The sequence below is a fragment of the Crinia signifera genome, chromosome 3 (genome assembly GCF_055691185.1).
Source record: "Crinia signifera chromosome 3, ASM5569118v1, whole genome shotgun sequence".
Lineage (NCBI taxonomy): Eukaryota > Metazoa > Chordata > Amphibia > Anura > Myobatrachidae > Crinia > Crinia signifera.
In genome coordinates this window covers 48,627,335-48,643,731 of record NC_139219.1, presented here as the reverse complement: position 1 = coordinate 48,643,731, position 16,397 = coordinate 48,627,335, and the positions used below count along the sequence as shown (strand labels likewise).

At 40.7% G+C, this 16,397-nt stretch overlaps 1 long non-coding RNA gene across 1 annotated transcript in view; it reads right to left on the bottom strand.

Moving 5' to 3' along the window:
* Positions 1–16,397, bottom strand: part of LOC146062482 (uncharacterized) — a 159,658-nt gene that overhangs the window by 47,719 nt on the left and 95,542 nt on the right. The gene's annotated exons all lie outside the window — the stretch shown is intronic.

Sequence of the window (16,397 nt, the reverse complement as noted above, 5' to 3'; positions counted from 1 at the left end):
TATAATAGCACAAGACCGACATGATGAACATGATTACAATGTTAAAAATATTTTAACATTGAACCCTATGGCAAAATCGGGTCCATCGCGTCGCGCGATGGACCCGATTTTGCCTTTGCCGGCAAAATGGACCTGATTTCAAAGGAAATCGGGTCCATCGCGTTAATTGTGTACCTTAAGTTAAGGTACACGATTACTCCCGATTGTGGACGTGCTAGGAAACAAGTACCGCCATTTTTTCAGAGTTCTGCGGATGTGCAGTAGAGTCTGAGCCCTAGAGGGCTCTGCTGCACTGCACACTAGAGAAGTGCCAGCCAGAAGAGAGGAGGGCCTGAATGGAGGAGGCTGCACACAGGCCTCCTTTCTTAAAGCGCCTCTGTTGTAGAGCCTCCCTGTATACAATATTTGTTGCTTTGGCTGTATTGTTTTGAGTGCAAATATAAATATCTCTGCTTGACCTGACTTGGCTACATAAAGCTGACCATGTGAAAAGCACCCAGTTGTCATGTACACCCCTACTTTATGTAGTGTCTGACTTTGAGACTGAATAATTATCATAGCAAAGCATGCATTGACTGGAAATTGAAGTCTCTTAAACTGTAAATGTAATTGGAAATTAGAAGGGTTTGAGGAATAAATGCATTTTCATCTTTACTACATCCTGGGGCTTATTCAGATATGAAGAGTTGCTATAACTGCTTCCTTGGACGCAGCAGCAATATTGTATCTCTGTGTGTAACACAGCAGGAGGCTTCTACTTTTGCTGCACCAACGCGTTTCGATCTGCATCGGATCTTTATCAAGGTGTCCTTGATAAAGATCCGATGCAGATCGAAACGCGTTGGTGCTGACTGACCTTCTTTGGGGGATCTCACCATTTTGGGGACAAAGGACTGCTGACCACTCCAGGAAACGGGGCCCCGTTACTTCCTGGCGATACCACCTTTCAGCTGACCCCTGCGAACCCATAAGATGAGTACCCCACTTGTTCTACACTTGTTATTTTAACACTGTTTAATAAAGTCAATAGTTGTGACTGAAGAATTCCTCACGTTTTAAAATCTGGATATAACAAGAATCTTAAGATACGCCTGACTTACTCCGATACTTTGTGAGTTGTTTGAGAAGGGGAGAATTCCCCGTATTTATTGTCATTCTAACATATATATAACAATAAGGAATTGTATGTATGAAATTGGAATTGATATATCAGTATCACACGAAGTATCCCCATAAATCTTCTTTCCACATATACTACTCCTAAAAATACCATTGAGGAGCACCGTGGAAAAACATCAAAATCAGGGGAGTACTGCCATTTCATATTTTAGCGCTCATTATCTAAGTTACAGTTACCTCCTTCCACTTAGGTTACCCAGTATATGCCAGTCAGTTAAAGTATTATAGATAGATCAAATGTATATAAATATTAATAATAATTAATATATATATATATATATATATATATATATTTACATAACAGCAGTGTAGACCCCTGGGCATAGCAATGTATTGGGGCCCCTTCCTATCCTCCAGCGGTAGGGGTGGGGGGTGCTATGAGCGGAAGCTTTGATGTCCCGCAGGTGGTAGGGGGTACTATATCAACCGCTCAGCATGTAGGGCTCAGTAATTTCCACTAATTACCCCTTTACTGCACAGATGGTGGGAGATGAGGTGGGAGAAGGGGGCATTGGCAAAACGCCAAGTCAGAAAGAAACTGAAATATCTGACTGGGGAGAGCAATTAACAGGCTTGGATGGGGACCACTGCTTTGAAGTCAGATATCTCCGGTTCCCCAGGGCCGATTTTTAAAATTCTTGTACCCATGGAAAGAGGGGAGCCTCAGCTTTCAGGATAGGGCCCTCAGATTCCTGGGGGGGTTTCTGGGTACTCATAAACCCCCCTGCGTGCGCTACTGATGGCCCCAACTGTGCAGAGTTTGTATATTCTTCCCATGCTTGTGTGGGTTTCCTCCCACAATCCAAAATTATACTGGTAGGTTATTTGGCTCCTAAAAAAAAACTAACCCTAGAATGAATGTTTGTGTGCGCGTGTACATGTGGTAGGGAATATAGATTGTAAGCTTCACTGGGCCATGGACTGATGTGAATGTTCAAATATTCTCTGTAAAGCGCTGCGGTATATGTGTGCGCTATATAAGAAACTGTTAATAATAAATAATACAGTGGCTTCTATAACTTTGAATAGATTTCCTTTTCAGTCCTGCCCCACTGCACAATTTAGTTGAATTCAAGCTTCCCATCAGTATAATTGGCACATCCGCTTTTAAGGTTCTAAACTATGCTGGTAATCCTAATGCTGATAGATTATTTAGGAATTCAGGAGGCTAAAGCACTGAATCTTCTACATTCATGACAGTATTTACAGAATTATAAACTCTCATCTCCCCAGGAAACCTCTCCAATATATCACTATTAATAGAGTGATCTTGTTCCTTTTTGGGTGCAAGGATCAGAAATCTGCATAACAATAAGTTGCTATCTCTTGCATTGATGTTTTTGTTATTGCTCAGGTTTATAATTAATAATAATAATAATAATAATAATAATAATAATGTTATATATTTAGCACTTATCTCCAGCAGGACAAAAAATCATTCTCCAGACATGAAAAAACATATCACATTTTACAAAGGACTTTGTATTACAGCAGATAGAAAAGCCCCAGAAAGCACAATTGCTTTCTTTTTGCAAGGTTAGTTCACAATTGAAAGGTTAGTTTTTTGGCAATAGTGTCCATGGGTTATTTACAGGGCCGGCCCCACCACTAGCTTTAGGCAATTGCCTATGGGCGCCGGCCACTGGAGGGCAGCACTGCGCGCTGCCAATGCTTCCGATATTATTTATTCCTTGAGCTCTAGCTCTTCAGGGAAGCCGCAGCTGCCTGTTTTTTCAGCCGGCACTGACAGCATGAGCATAACTCTAAAGTAAGCACTGTGACAGCGCCCTTGATCTCACCCAGCTTGTTAACCAAACAGAGACCCCCCCCCCACTCTGCGTCCAGAAAATGACAACCCCCACCTACCCTGTGAGGGCACGCATATTCTCTGCCGTGCCCTCCTACTGCACCAAGACACATTGAAGCTCCCCCTCCCTCCTGGGCTGCTACAGCAGCACCGGGCACACTGGAGAGGCTGCTGCTGCTGAACCCTGGCTGAGACGAGGTTCCACCCATGTCTGGACTTTTTTTTTAACTCTGATTTTCCCTAAGGGGACGTCGCAACACCTCCCACGATTAGACCATGCCCCTAAATGTTGCCGGGGGCCAGCCAACCTCTCAGCCGCACTGTACATAGAGACATGTCCCCCCCCCCTTACTGTGCCTCTGTGTACTCCCCTGCTTGTTTTCTGAGTGACTACAATACCAGACATTCTCCTATATGCGGTTCCCCTACAGTGTTTCCCATCTCAGTTCCGAAGGAAGAGTGGAGTGCCGGCTGCTGACACTGGGTAATGGGAAAGTGCAGGTGGCTGAGCTTTACCAAGAAATCTAAGCACACGAGTCATTCCCTAGGGGAATTGAGGAAGGAGAGAGACCACATGCACCACTGTAGCCTGGCTTGCCACCTGATATCAAATACATCCCATGCCCCTGTGTTAATCCCTATACGATTACATTACTACTGCTCCTATACCTGTGCTGCCCCTATACCCCCATGAACCCTCCCATTACTGCTGCTCCTATACCTGTGCCATCCACATGTCCCCTGTTCCCTCCCATTACTCTTGCTCTTATGTCTGTGCTGCCCCTACACCCTCCTATTACTACTGCTCATATACCTGTGCTGGCCCCTATAACCCCTGTACCATCCCGTTACTGCCCTGCGGTAAGATAAGCTCCTATACCTGTGCTGGTTCCTATACAATTCCCATTACTGCCCTGCTGTGACAACCATACCCAAGGCCAAGGTTACATAAGGCAGCTTTAGGCAGCAGCATATAGGTACCTGCCCCTGAGGGATGCCGCTGGCTTTCTCTTAACAAGTCCCTAATTTCTGTATTAAGAATAGTATTATGGTAGCATAACTAAGTATTGACTGGCATTTACTTACATTGTCCCCATATTTATTTTCATATTTGTTCATAAATACGAAATTAATATAATATTTCAAGAAGTTAATTATGTATGTAAATGGCTGGGCAGAGGGTATTGGGGTGAGCAGGGGTGGTATTGTATAGCTTTGCCTAGGGTGTCTAGAAACCTTGCACCGGCCCTGGTTATATATAACACCCATGAAAGGTACCAGATGAGACTGCCATCTTGGGTGCACTATGTAGGATTACTCTGGCTGGTCATCCCTGTAGAAGACTACACAAATTGTGATGGTTGCAGCCAGTGGTGTCACAGGGGGGTGCAGGCTGCACCTAGGTGTTACCCGCAGAGGGGGTGACACCCAAATGCCAGCTGCCACTCAGTGACAGGAGCTGTTGCTGCACAGTAGCATTGGCTAAACCTGGTAAAGTGATAAAATGGTAATAAATCTGTGCTAATGTGGAATGTGATAATGCACCAGCCAATCCTCTTCTAACTGTTATTTATCAAACACAGCTGATTGGTTGGTACCTTACCACCTTCCGCTTTATGACTGCTTTATCACTTTACCAGGATTAATACATCTGCCCCATTATGTGCATCATTCACCTCCCATCACTGTGCAGGAGCTGACACAGCAGCCACAGCTCTTTCAGTAGGCAGCCCATATCACCAGACCCCAAGACTGATGGAAACAGGGGGTAATGGGATGTGAAGCCACGCCCTCCCACAAAGCCACAGTACTTTGGCACAATCACTCAGAGCCGCAATGGGTGTCAAAGGGGCAAGTGACACCTCTGGTTGCAACACTGTAACATTTGTAGTGGAGCACTAACATAACAGGTCAATGTATTTTTCATCCCATCCCTCAGTGTACTAGGTGTGGCTACAATGTTGGATGCACTACAAAGATTAAACTGTGGGAGATAAGCCATACCAGGACCCAAAGCATATATGGGACAACTGACGTATACAATATGATATACATTATATCTTTAGCAAGTCACTATCGTCAGGTATAGTACCAAAAGATTGGAGAATAGCAGAGGTAGTGCCAATATTCAAAAAAGGAAAAAAGGAAGATCCAGCTAATTACAGACCCGTTAGTTTAACATCAATTGTGGGTAAACTATTTGAAGGATTTTTAAGGGATGGTATCCAGGAATATTTAGATCATCACCGTCTACTCAGTACTAACCAACATGGGTTCGTGAAAAATCGTTCATGCCAAACTAATCTACTAGGGTTCTATGAAGAGGTTAGCAAAAACCTCGATAATGGAAATGCTGTAGATGTGATTTTCCTAGATTTCGCTAAAGCATTTGATACTGTCCCACACAGGAGATTGATTAATAAAATGGAGAACCTAGGATTGGGTGAAAATATCTGCAGATGGGTAGGGAATTGGCTATGTAATAGAGAACAAAGAGTGGTTGTGAATGGTGCCGTATCAGATATGATACCGGTACTAAGTGGAGTGCCCCAGGGTTCGGTTTTGGGGCCCATTTTGTTTAACATTTTTATTAACGATATTGGGATAGGGTTACTCAGCAATGTATCCATCTTTGCGGACGATACAAAACTTAGCAAAGTCATCAAATCACAGAAGATGTCACCATGCTTCAAAATGATCTTGCAATTCTAGATGAGTGGGCAAAAAAATGGAAGATGAGGTTCAATGTAGATAAATGTAAGGTTATGCACCTTGGGAGACACAACCAGTGTGCAAGTTACAACCTTAGCGGAGAGGAACTGGGTAATTCCATACTTGAAAAGGATCTAGGAGTCCAAATAGACAGCAATCTAGGATGTAGTGCCCATTGTAATGTAGCTACAAAAAAGGCCAACAAAATTCTGGCATGTATTAAGAGGGGAATGGAAACTAGGGACTCAAGGGTAATTATGCCACTATATAAAGCATTGGTGAGACCTCACCTAGAGTACGGAGTACAGTTCTGGGCCCCACACTATAAAAAGGACATCATAGAATTAGAAAAAGTCCAAAGGCGAGCAACAAAGCTTATTAGGGGAATGGAGAATTTAAGCTACGGGGAGAGATTAAGCAATTTGGGACTATTTACATTAGAAAAGAGACGTTTAAGGGGGGACATGCTCAACATGTACAAGTATATCAAGGGCCAATATAAGGAACTGTCACACACCCTATTTTCTACTAGAAAGGAATCTAGGACGCGAGGGCATTAGTATAGATTAGAAGAAAAAAGATTTCATTCAGCTAGTAGAAAGAATTTCTTTACGGTCAGAACAGCCAAGCTCTGGAACTCTCTTCCCAGAGAGGTGGTAACGGCTGGCTCATTAAATGCGTTCAAGGCAAAGTTGGACAAACATTTACTGGAGAAAAACATCCATGGGTACAAATAAGAAATATAATTTGTCTGTAAAATACCAGAACCTACCAAATCAGCAATGGATATCTATACCAGGTTGAACTAGATGGACGCAAGTCTTTTTTCAGCCTTACCTACTATGTAACTATGTAACTATATACTCTATATCAGGCATTCCTAACCTCCCAGGCCCCCCATCAGGGGCAAACGCAGGATTTTCAGAAGGGGGTTTCCAGAGGGGCGGAGCAAAGCACGGAGATGGACACTTAGGTGACCCAGTATATGCCGTATCAGTTAAAGTATTATAGATAGACCAAATGTATATTAATTATATATATATATATATATATATATATATATATATATATATATACACATGGGCGTCAACAGCAGTGTAAACCCCTGGGTATAGCAATGTATTGGGGCCCCTACTGATCCTCCAGCGGTAGGGGTGGGGGAAGCTTTGATGTCCCGCGGGTGGTAGGGGGTATTATATCAACCGCTCAGCATGTAGGGCCTGGATCAGTAATTTCCACTAATTACCCCTTTACTGCACAGATGGTGGGAGATGGGGTGGGAGAAGAGGGCATTGGGCTGAATGAAGGGGCCCTGATACATAACTTCCAGAGTGGTAGAGGATGTTTAATATGCAGAGGAGGGGTGTATAGTGGAGTTGGCTTATTATTCATAATTTTCTGGTGGGAGTACAGCTTGCTTGACTGCAGATATCTCCAGTTTCGGGAAATAGATTTCTTAGATTTTAATGGAATTAAAAACTGGGGACAAGGGGATCAGAGCTCAGGAGGCAGAGCAATCTGCCAACGAGTATATAAAACTACATACCAGGTGTGTGGAGCTGGAGCAGTAACCAGCTGCTGGAAGGCTGATATCTCTGGTTCTGGGAACAGAAGAGACAAGCTACTAGTGTCGTTCAAAGGGGGAGAGTCCCAGCTTTTGTAATATACCCTCTGAAAAACTATAAGTCAGACAGAACCTTAAATATCTGACTGGGAAGAGCAATTAACAGGCTTGGATGGGGACCACTGCTTTGAAGTCAGATATCTCCGGTTCCCCTGAACCGATTTAAAAAATGCTTATACCCATGGAAAGAGGGGACCCTCGGCTTTCAGACTAGGACCCTTAGACTCCTGGGGGGGTTCTGGGTACTCAGAAACCCCCCCTGCATGCGCTACTGCCCATGGCAGCCATGCTTAAGCACAGGTCACTTAATTAGTACCTCAATTAAGGGGTATCCACACAGGCTGGGGCTGGGAGATTTTGACTAAGCGATTTGGCTTTGCCAAAATCAAGATGTACTGTAGCCACTGGAGATATCTGGCTGCCATCCCCAGCCACTAGCTCGTGTGTACAGCCAAATACACTACGTCTAGTCAAAAGTGACTTGCTTGCATGGTATATTTGGCCAGGCAATAGCCATGCTGTGGGGATGCACATCGCTATCACCCACAGTATACACACAGGGGGATTGTGACAAACCTTCTAGTCAATTTTGACTATCAAAATCGCGTTGTCAAATCGGCAGGTGTGTGCACAGCTTTATTTTTATTTAACCATACAATATGTGCTGAAGCCTGGATACCACAAAAATCTTCAATGATAGTGCACCCCGAGGACCAAGGCTTGGACTACCTGCTCTGTATGAATAGATCAATATATAAACAGTAATACATCCTGCCCATAGAGGAACCGTCCAAGTCAGCCACATGAGGTGCACTGGCCGGGTTTGCAGAGACTAGAGGTACAGTGGAAGTTACAGGAAGAAAATATAAGAGACAACAAAACACAGTGGCATAAATGGCAATATTAAGTCAGTGGGGAGGTCAATATAAAAGTAATGGAATTAGATTTTGTGTGTTTCAGGGAGCAGAAGATGTTTGCTTCAGTAAGGGAGCAAGTTTGAACAATATAAAACAAAGAGAGCAAGTTATTTTTTATCATAAAAAACACTTTTTTGTGACAACTTGGAACAAATAGACACAACACTTGTATATTATATTTGTATAGATAACCATAGAACTCAACCAAACATAGCACAGTTGTGCAAGAAAAGAACTTTATAAGCAACAATTTGCATATGTTCCCATCGGGAGCATGTGCTTGAGTCTTGTATACACACACACACACACACATATATATATATATATATATATATATATATATATTTTTTTTTATATATATATATATATATATATTAACAGTTATTTATATAGGGCATACATATTCCGCAGCGCTTTACAGAGAATATTTGAATATTCACATCAGTCCCTAACCCACTGGAGCTTACAATCTGTATTCCCTACCACACGTACGTGCACGCACAGACATTCTACTGTAGGGCTAATTTTGTTGAGAGACAATTCACCCTTGAGCATATATTTGGATTGTGGGAGGAAACCAGAGTACCCAGAGCAAATCCACGCAACCATGGGGAGAACACACAAACTCCACAGTTAGCGCCATGGTGGGAATCAAACCCATGACCTCAGTGCTGTGAGGCAGTAATGCTAACCATTACACCATCCTTGATGCCCTACACGTTATTTGTGTAACGCTAGTATGTTCTTCCATAGTCTGAATGGATTTATTTTGGGTATGCTGGTTTCTTCCTACAAAGCTAAGAAACTGGTAGACAAATGACATAGAGTGTGTGCTAAGGAATATAGATTGTAATCTTCACTGGATCAAGAACTGATGTGATATTATTCAATAAGTGTGTACTATAAAAATAACTGTTGATATATATATATATATATATATATATATATATATATGTATGTATATATGTGTGTGTGTGTGTGTGTGTGTGTGTGCGTGTGTGTGTGTGTGTTCTGCATCTACTGAATATTATGCTGTGACATTTACTGTTATTCCTGCTAATGAATTCTTCCCCATTGTTTTATTCCTTACACAGTGATCCTCACACTCTTGTATTCCATTTTTTGCCATAGGGTTTGTTTATGCTCATTACTCATGGAGACAGGAAGCCTGAATGATTGGTCTGTGTATTTATTTCATGTGCCCTCGTTTGGACCTTTCATCAATCTTTAGGTACTTAGTCACAAGTCCTGCAGTCACTTATGTTACATTACTTGATACAATGTGACTGCACACCAAATTGATGCACATTGTGCTAATTCCCCTCTGCCTAATCATTCGCTAGTCATTTTTCTTATTTATTTTCTTATGAGAAATACAAAAACAATAGTTTCATACAGTTTGCATTTTTGAAAAGAATATGCATTTTATTGTGGTCAGTTTGATTATGTATTAAACAATTTCTTCGAAAACTTTTTTGGGGGTGTATTTTTTGGTGCATAGTAAATTTACAGATAAAAAGCTGACTTGGACTTACACCTGTTTGTATAGTGGAAAATATGTGTATTAGTTCTGTGGATTCCCACAAAAAATTGGGTACTTATGTAATATCTGGGCTCCCGTTTTTCTTATGAGACCGCATCCCCTCGCGGGGCTCGCTGCGCTCGCCACGCTTCAGGAACGGTGGCTCGCTGCGCTCGCCACACTATTTAAATTCAACTCCATGCGTAGTTGGATAGTAGGGGTATGAAAAAATGGGGTGCATTTAACATGGGAGCCCAGATAATACATAAGTACCAAAATTGTTCTCTTACTTCCCTATGTAGATCTGGATTCCTATGCAGCTGCTACTGTTCCTCAATAATATTCACATTTAATTAGTGTTTGAAAAATAAGAGGATCATTAAGTAAAAAAAAGGTCTCCCCAAATAAAAATAATAAAGAAACTTTTTATTTAGTTAACATTTTAAATTTGAAATAAATAACATACATGAGTAGTTATTATGTAAAAACTATAAAAAGGAGAATTTTGAAAATAAATCCCTTAAGTTTTTATTTTGAGCATTATGTATTATAAGACAAACTTAAACCTAAAATTATTTCTTCTAAAATAAAAGCAAAATCAAGCTCCTTCTGTATAAAAAAACATACTGTACATATTCTTCATTAAGTAGGGACATTTTACCTGATCTAACTTGAGATGTGACTGTTAATTATTTTATACATGAAAATATGTCACATAAAATTAAATGTTTTTGTTGTAACCATATTGTAGCAATATACTGTAAGCTAAGTGGTTGGACTCCCTTTGACGTTTGCCATCATTTAAAAGCATCAACTGGAAGACACTAGATAGGTGTGAAATTTTTAAACTGCTTTGTGGAATCTTTGCCTCATTCTGTATTTGAACTCAAAATGTACCAAAGTTCTCCAAAATAATTTGTCTTGCTGTTTAGCCATATAATTTGTGTTCCATCCAAATTTTCCAGCCACAACATAGAGGAATATGATTTGACCACTGCTGCAAAATCTCTATTTCTTAACGGTATATTCTAAGAAATCCAAAATTAACCCATGAGTGTCAATGTGTCTGTGAGAGATGCGCAAAATATCTACAAAAAATGCCAGTGTCATTCACATTTGTTATATAAATTCAAATAAAAAATGTTGTGTAAAAAAACGATTATATTTCCTTCATAAGATAATGGTCATTATAATGAATATAAATGTGTGCTTGGCAATTTTCACAACTATTTTGACAAACTCCTTTGGCACTGAAAGGGTAAATTCATAAATCGTACTTTCCAGAATGTCAAAGAAGGCATCCCATCATTGGGGAGGTTATTCTGGTTGGTGCGGAACTTTCCGAATTCTTTCGGAGCGGACCGCACGCCACGCTGTGCGGACATTGTAAGAACAAACGCCCACAGGTCCTCCGCATTCGGACGGACTCGCTCTCTGAGAAGAGGGTGTGTTTTCGGACAACATCCAAACCGTGCGTGTGCAGTGGCCACACAAAGATTCTGCACGGTCTTACAGCGGCAGAACGGACGGGAAACTGGCCATACGCACCGATGCGGTGTATTTCTGCAAAACTCACGACTATTATCATATAAATATGTCACATGACACACTTATGCAATTAGGCAACCTCATAAAAAAGGGTTTGTTTGTAATTGTGAATCAATTAAATCCTATTTGATACTTAAACACATTACTACCACTTTACATTAACCCTTACATCATGTGAAGTGCTATTCAATCATTGTTACCCCTTTACGTAGGTTTTATGTATGCAAACAAATGTGTGCTGTTATTGCTGAATGTAAAAGTGACATGTATATTTATATTAGTGATACCAATTTCTGCCCATTGCTTGCAGTGTAAATGTGTGTAAAAAATGCAGCCGTGCTTTCAGCATATATTTGTGTGTTTAGTAATGATCCTTTTAGGCTGCAATGGTTCCAATTGAAGCAATGAAAAGAGTGTAATTAATGACTAAGGAGTAGAGGAGAGGATTGTATTGTGTTCAGCTGAGAGTGGTTCAGGTGCAGGCGTACTAATTGGGTGATCCGAATGCCTAGCGCATGACTGAGTGGTGTCCGCAAAGTAATACTTGCTTATGAAGACTGCATATTTCCTGCCTGTTGGTTCGTTTGCAGTCGGTGTTCTGTCCGAATGCACGCCTACCAGAGTTCGTGCACTCCCTCGTGTACGCCCATATTTAAGCCCACTTTGAAACTACGCCATTGTGTAGTTCCGAATGACGCCCATATTACGCCCATATTTCCCGAGTATATGCGGTGCACATTTCTGTACGTATTAATGAGATCGAGTACGGAGACCGTGTGTGGCACATGCGCATTGCGTTGCCTACGAATGCGCAGACGGCTAATAACCGCCATCCGAAATAATTCAGAAAGTTACGCATCGACCAGAATAATGCCCTGGATGTGCTGGGATCAAAGGAGGCATTTCTGCAATAATGTAATACCAATTTCTACTATACATGTATGTGTGTGTTTTGCTTTAATCGCTCCCTGCTGATGTATAAAATTATACTATTAACATGACTTTTAGTTGGACCTTTGAAACAATGTTTTATGTTGTTTTCTATGCCACATATGTTTACTTGTTCAAGGCAGTGTCTAATACAAGCAATGATATCTGTAAAGAATATTGTATACAATGGGAATTACTGTACTGCAAGCTTATCACCGACTAATATTTGAAATCTTAACAACAGTTTGGTTCTGTAGAAATATGATTTGAACTAAATCAAAGCCCACTTTGGTTCTTCCAAGGAGAAACAATCTGTACCAATTCTGTTTCGGATCTGGTTTGAATTTCGGGCTTTGGATAGCAAAAATGACATACTGTTATTTTTCCCTTTTTTATTTATTTTTTTACATTTTTATCAATGTTTATTGATATATTTTTTAAACCATTTTTTATCCAAACCAAATCCAAGCCAAAATACTTGAGGCTGATTTTGCCAAAACCAAAAAAATGATGATGAATTAGAACCTAAAAACAAGTGTCCACTAATATCTCTAAATATTTTTTAAATCCTACCAACTGATACCTCCAAAAAAACATGATTTTTAAGTATAACTCAGGGCCATCCTCAAGTTAGTTTCTTCATAGATGTAATGCATAGAAGGTAAACTCAAGCTTATTCACTCTAGAGTTCTGGTCTGGGCTAATCCAACACAAATAATCACTGGGAGACAATTGAGGAATATACTCTAGTTGACTCCTGGGAATTTATTTACTAAACAATTCCCAGGAGTTCCTATCAATTTTCTGTAGAATTTTAAAAAGTAATACTATTAAGTGCTAGACATACCTGGTGATTTTTTTTTTTTTTTAGCAACTATTCTTCCCTTGGCTTTTAAAATGATACTCTATCACACACCAACAAATAAACCCCACATTTCTATATTGGATAGAATTCAGAGAACCGAAACACATTTCCTTCATTTGTTCCCCTGTTACACCATTCTCACAAAATTCACAGGGATTTTCATTACTGAATTTAGTTAGATTTACAATACTGTAAATTGAGCTGAGAAAAAGCGGTTTGATAAATTCTAGAGGGATGCCTAACTTCTTGGAAATGAGGGAGCAATTTGCCTTGATAAATTACTAAATAAAGCCCCATACACAAGGGGCGATCCGGCCTCTCTTTCTGAGTGATGTTCTTAACCCTTTGAGTGCCAACATCTCTGAGAGAGATGTTCAAAATATCCACTAATAATGTCAGCGTTGCTCACATTTGTTATATAAATTCAAATTAAAAAAATGTATTAAAAAAATAATATTTTCTATATAGGTATACATCACAGGTCATTATGATGAAGAAAAATGTTTGCTTGGGAATTTTCATACCTATTTTGACAAATTCATTTGGCACTCAAAGGGTTAAGCATGATCGCTCAGCACACATTTTGGCACACTCGCTCAGCACACTTCGATGTGTGCTGAGCAATGTGTGCAGAGCGGAGCTTTGTCTATTGTTTATAGGCAAAGTCCCGCAAACTAGCAGGATAGACAGTGCAAGTGCTGTCTATAGCTATGTACACATGGGGCAACATGATCGCCCAGTGTTTGGTTTTCATCAGCGACCACAGATGCCTGTGAAATCTGCTGGTCGCAGGAGCATGTTCCTCTGACCAGCGACCACCCCAGGGCCGGTCGCGGGAGTGTGCTCCTTGCGACAGTCTTACATTTCTGGAATTGTAAAGTTCACAATTAAGCATAATAAAAAATGAGATGTCCAAAAACATTTCTCTCATTGAGAACATTGAAAATAAATAAAGATCTACAACTGCAAAGGTATCCGGACAACTTGTCATTTTTACTGGACTTCTGTGTAAAGGAGATTTTTATGAAGTTTCTTACATCACATTTGTCTTCACATGGATTTAATTGTAAAACAGTTTTTAGGTATATTTTTTAAATTATATTTGAGCTTTTCTCCATTTTAGATTTAACACTGTATTTATTCTAGAAATCTGGGCCAGCAAAATAAGAATCAAAAATATTTTTTCTCCTATAAAGTCTCGAATATATTGCCAAGAAATCTACACATTTTTGTGACCGCACAATGCTTAAATTGTTAGTCCAAATGGTGCTGGCAATCGGCAGTAGAGAAAAGTCAGTTTCAGTAATTGTCTATACAGCATTATGAGCTATAGAAAAAGAGAGGCAATGAGCTACCTTAATTGTATAATTTTGTCTATGAATATTGATAATTTACTGAGAATACTCAAGTCACGCAAGCCAAGAAGTCTAACACATGTTAATGGAAATAAAATGTGTACTGTAGATTACTTTATGGGATATCTTTGGTCAAAAGCACCTAGACCCTTGATGGCTAACCTTGACACTCCAGCTGTGTTTGAACTACACATCCCAGCATGCTCTGCTTCAGTTTTGCTAGTTGGCCATGCTAAATCTGATGCAGAGCATGCTGGCATGTACAGTTCAACAACAGCGTCAAGGTTAGCCATCAAGGACCTAGACAATACCTTTTCCAAGCTAGAAATGTAGGGTGACATAACAGCTTTCTGAGTCCATTTGTAAATTCCCATGGAATTGGAAGACCTACCATTAATATGGCTAATTGCTGCAGTGTGTCTATATACAGGCCAGGATTTTTTTCAGACAGGAAAGTCCCTTGTGCCCCAATGCTTCAGTCATGAACTACCAGCCTTTTCCGTATCTATTGATAGCAAAAGGGTTATATCTCTATTTAGAGATATAAGAGATAAGACCCCGGAGGCCTATGACTTTTTTGTATGACCAAGTGCATCATCATGGTCTCTTTTGAACAATTCTGGCCATAACAGAATGAGGCGCTGTTGATAGTTACTTAAACCGCTTATTTATATTACTGAAAACATCTGTTTTTGAATATGGTGAAGGATAGTTTTATTGTGTTGTCTGGCAAATTCTGCAAGACTGCCACAGTTTAGGCAAGTATTTTATAAATGGTCTGGGACATAGAACTATTATAGCTCCTCTTTTCCTTTGTTGTTGTTTCACCCTAAACATTACCAGATATTTCACACTAAACATTACCAAAAATTGCACCATAAACATTACCAAAAATATGCAGAAAAAAAATACACCAGGTCCAGGCTGGTAAGTTTGACAGAACCATGCAGAGATCAGTAAGGTCTGTGCATGGTTCTGTCTAAAAGTAAAAATTAAAACAAAACAAAAAGGCATGAGGTCCCCTTCCCCCAAGCACAACCAGCCCCGGGCTCAATATAGAGGACCCTAGTCTTTTTGTCCCCCCATATTTTTAGAACCAGGACTGGTCCAAGAGCCCAATCCTGGTTTCCCAATTATGGGGGGGATAAAGTGATGGGGTCCCTCTGTATCTAAAAAAAACAGCACTGGGCTCTTGGACTGGTGTTGGTTCAAAAAATATGGGGGGGGGGGTGCAAAAAGACTAGCGATTCCCCATATTTTGGAACCTGCACTGGGCTCCAACAGCCAGTGGTCATGCCACAGCCATGGGACACTTCCCCAGCTGAAACATGAAAACCCTGGCTGGTAAACCTTGGACAGGTTACCTGGGAGAGTGGGGACCCCCCAAAAAAAAGATCCCCCCCAGGCTTAACCCTTCAAGGGATGTAGCCCTGGGTTGTCCCCGCCACTCCTGTGAGGTGGGCTGATGCTTTTTGTGTTAAAAAATGTAAAAATTACATTGGGTTATGCAGTAAAACTACATGTCCCAGCATGCCACAAATTCCAGCATTAATGGGTGTGCTGGGACTTGTAGTCTTGTAGTCCCACTGCATAATCAATGTACAAATAAATGCACACAAACACACCATGAAAAGTACAACTTTATTCACATACATGCACACACTCAATCACACATACTCACCATGCCTGGCTCCCATGCTGGATTGGTCTGCTTGTCCAGTAGAGGGTCCAGGGTTCAAAAATAAAAAAAACCTGGGATGAGAGGAACCTCATAACTGACTCCTCTCCCGACCCCTAAGGGAATCCCAGTGATGTGCATCTTGGGAATCCCAATTATGTCCATTACTGGGTCTCCACGAAACCAATCATGGCTCGACTATATCCAATCATGGCTGAGCTGATTGAGGTGGGGAAAGGGGGTTCTCAGTAAGACCAAAT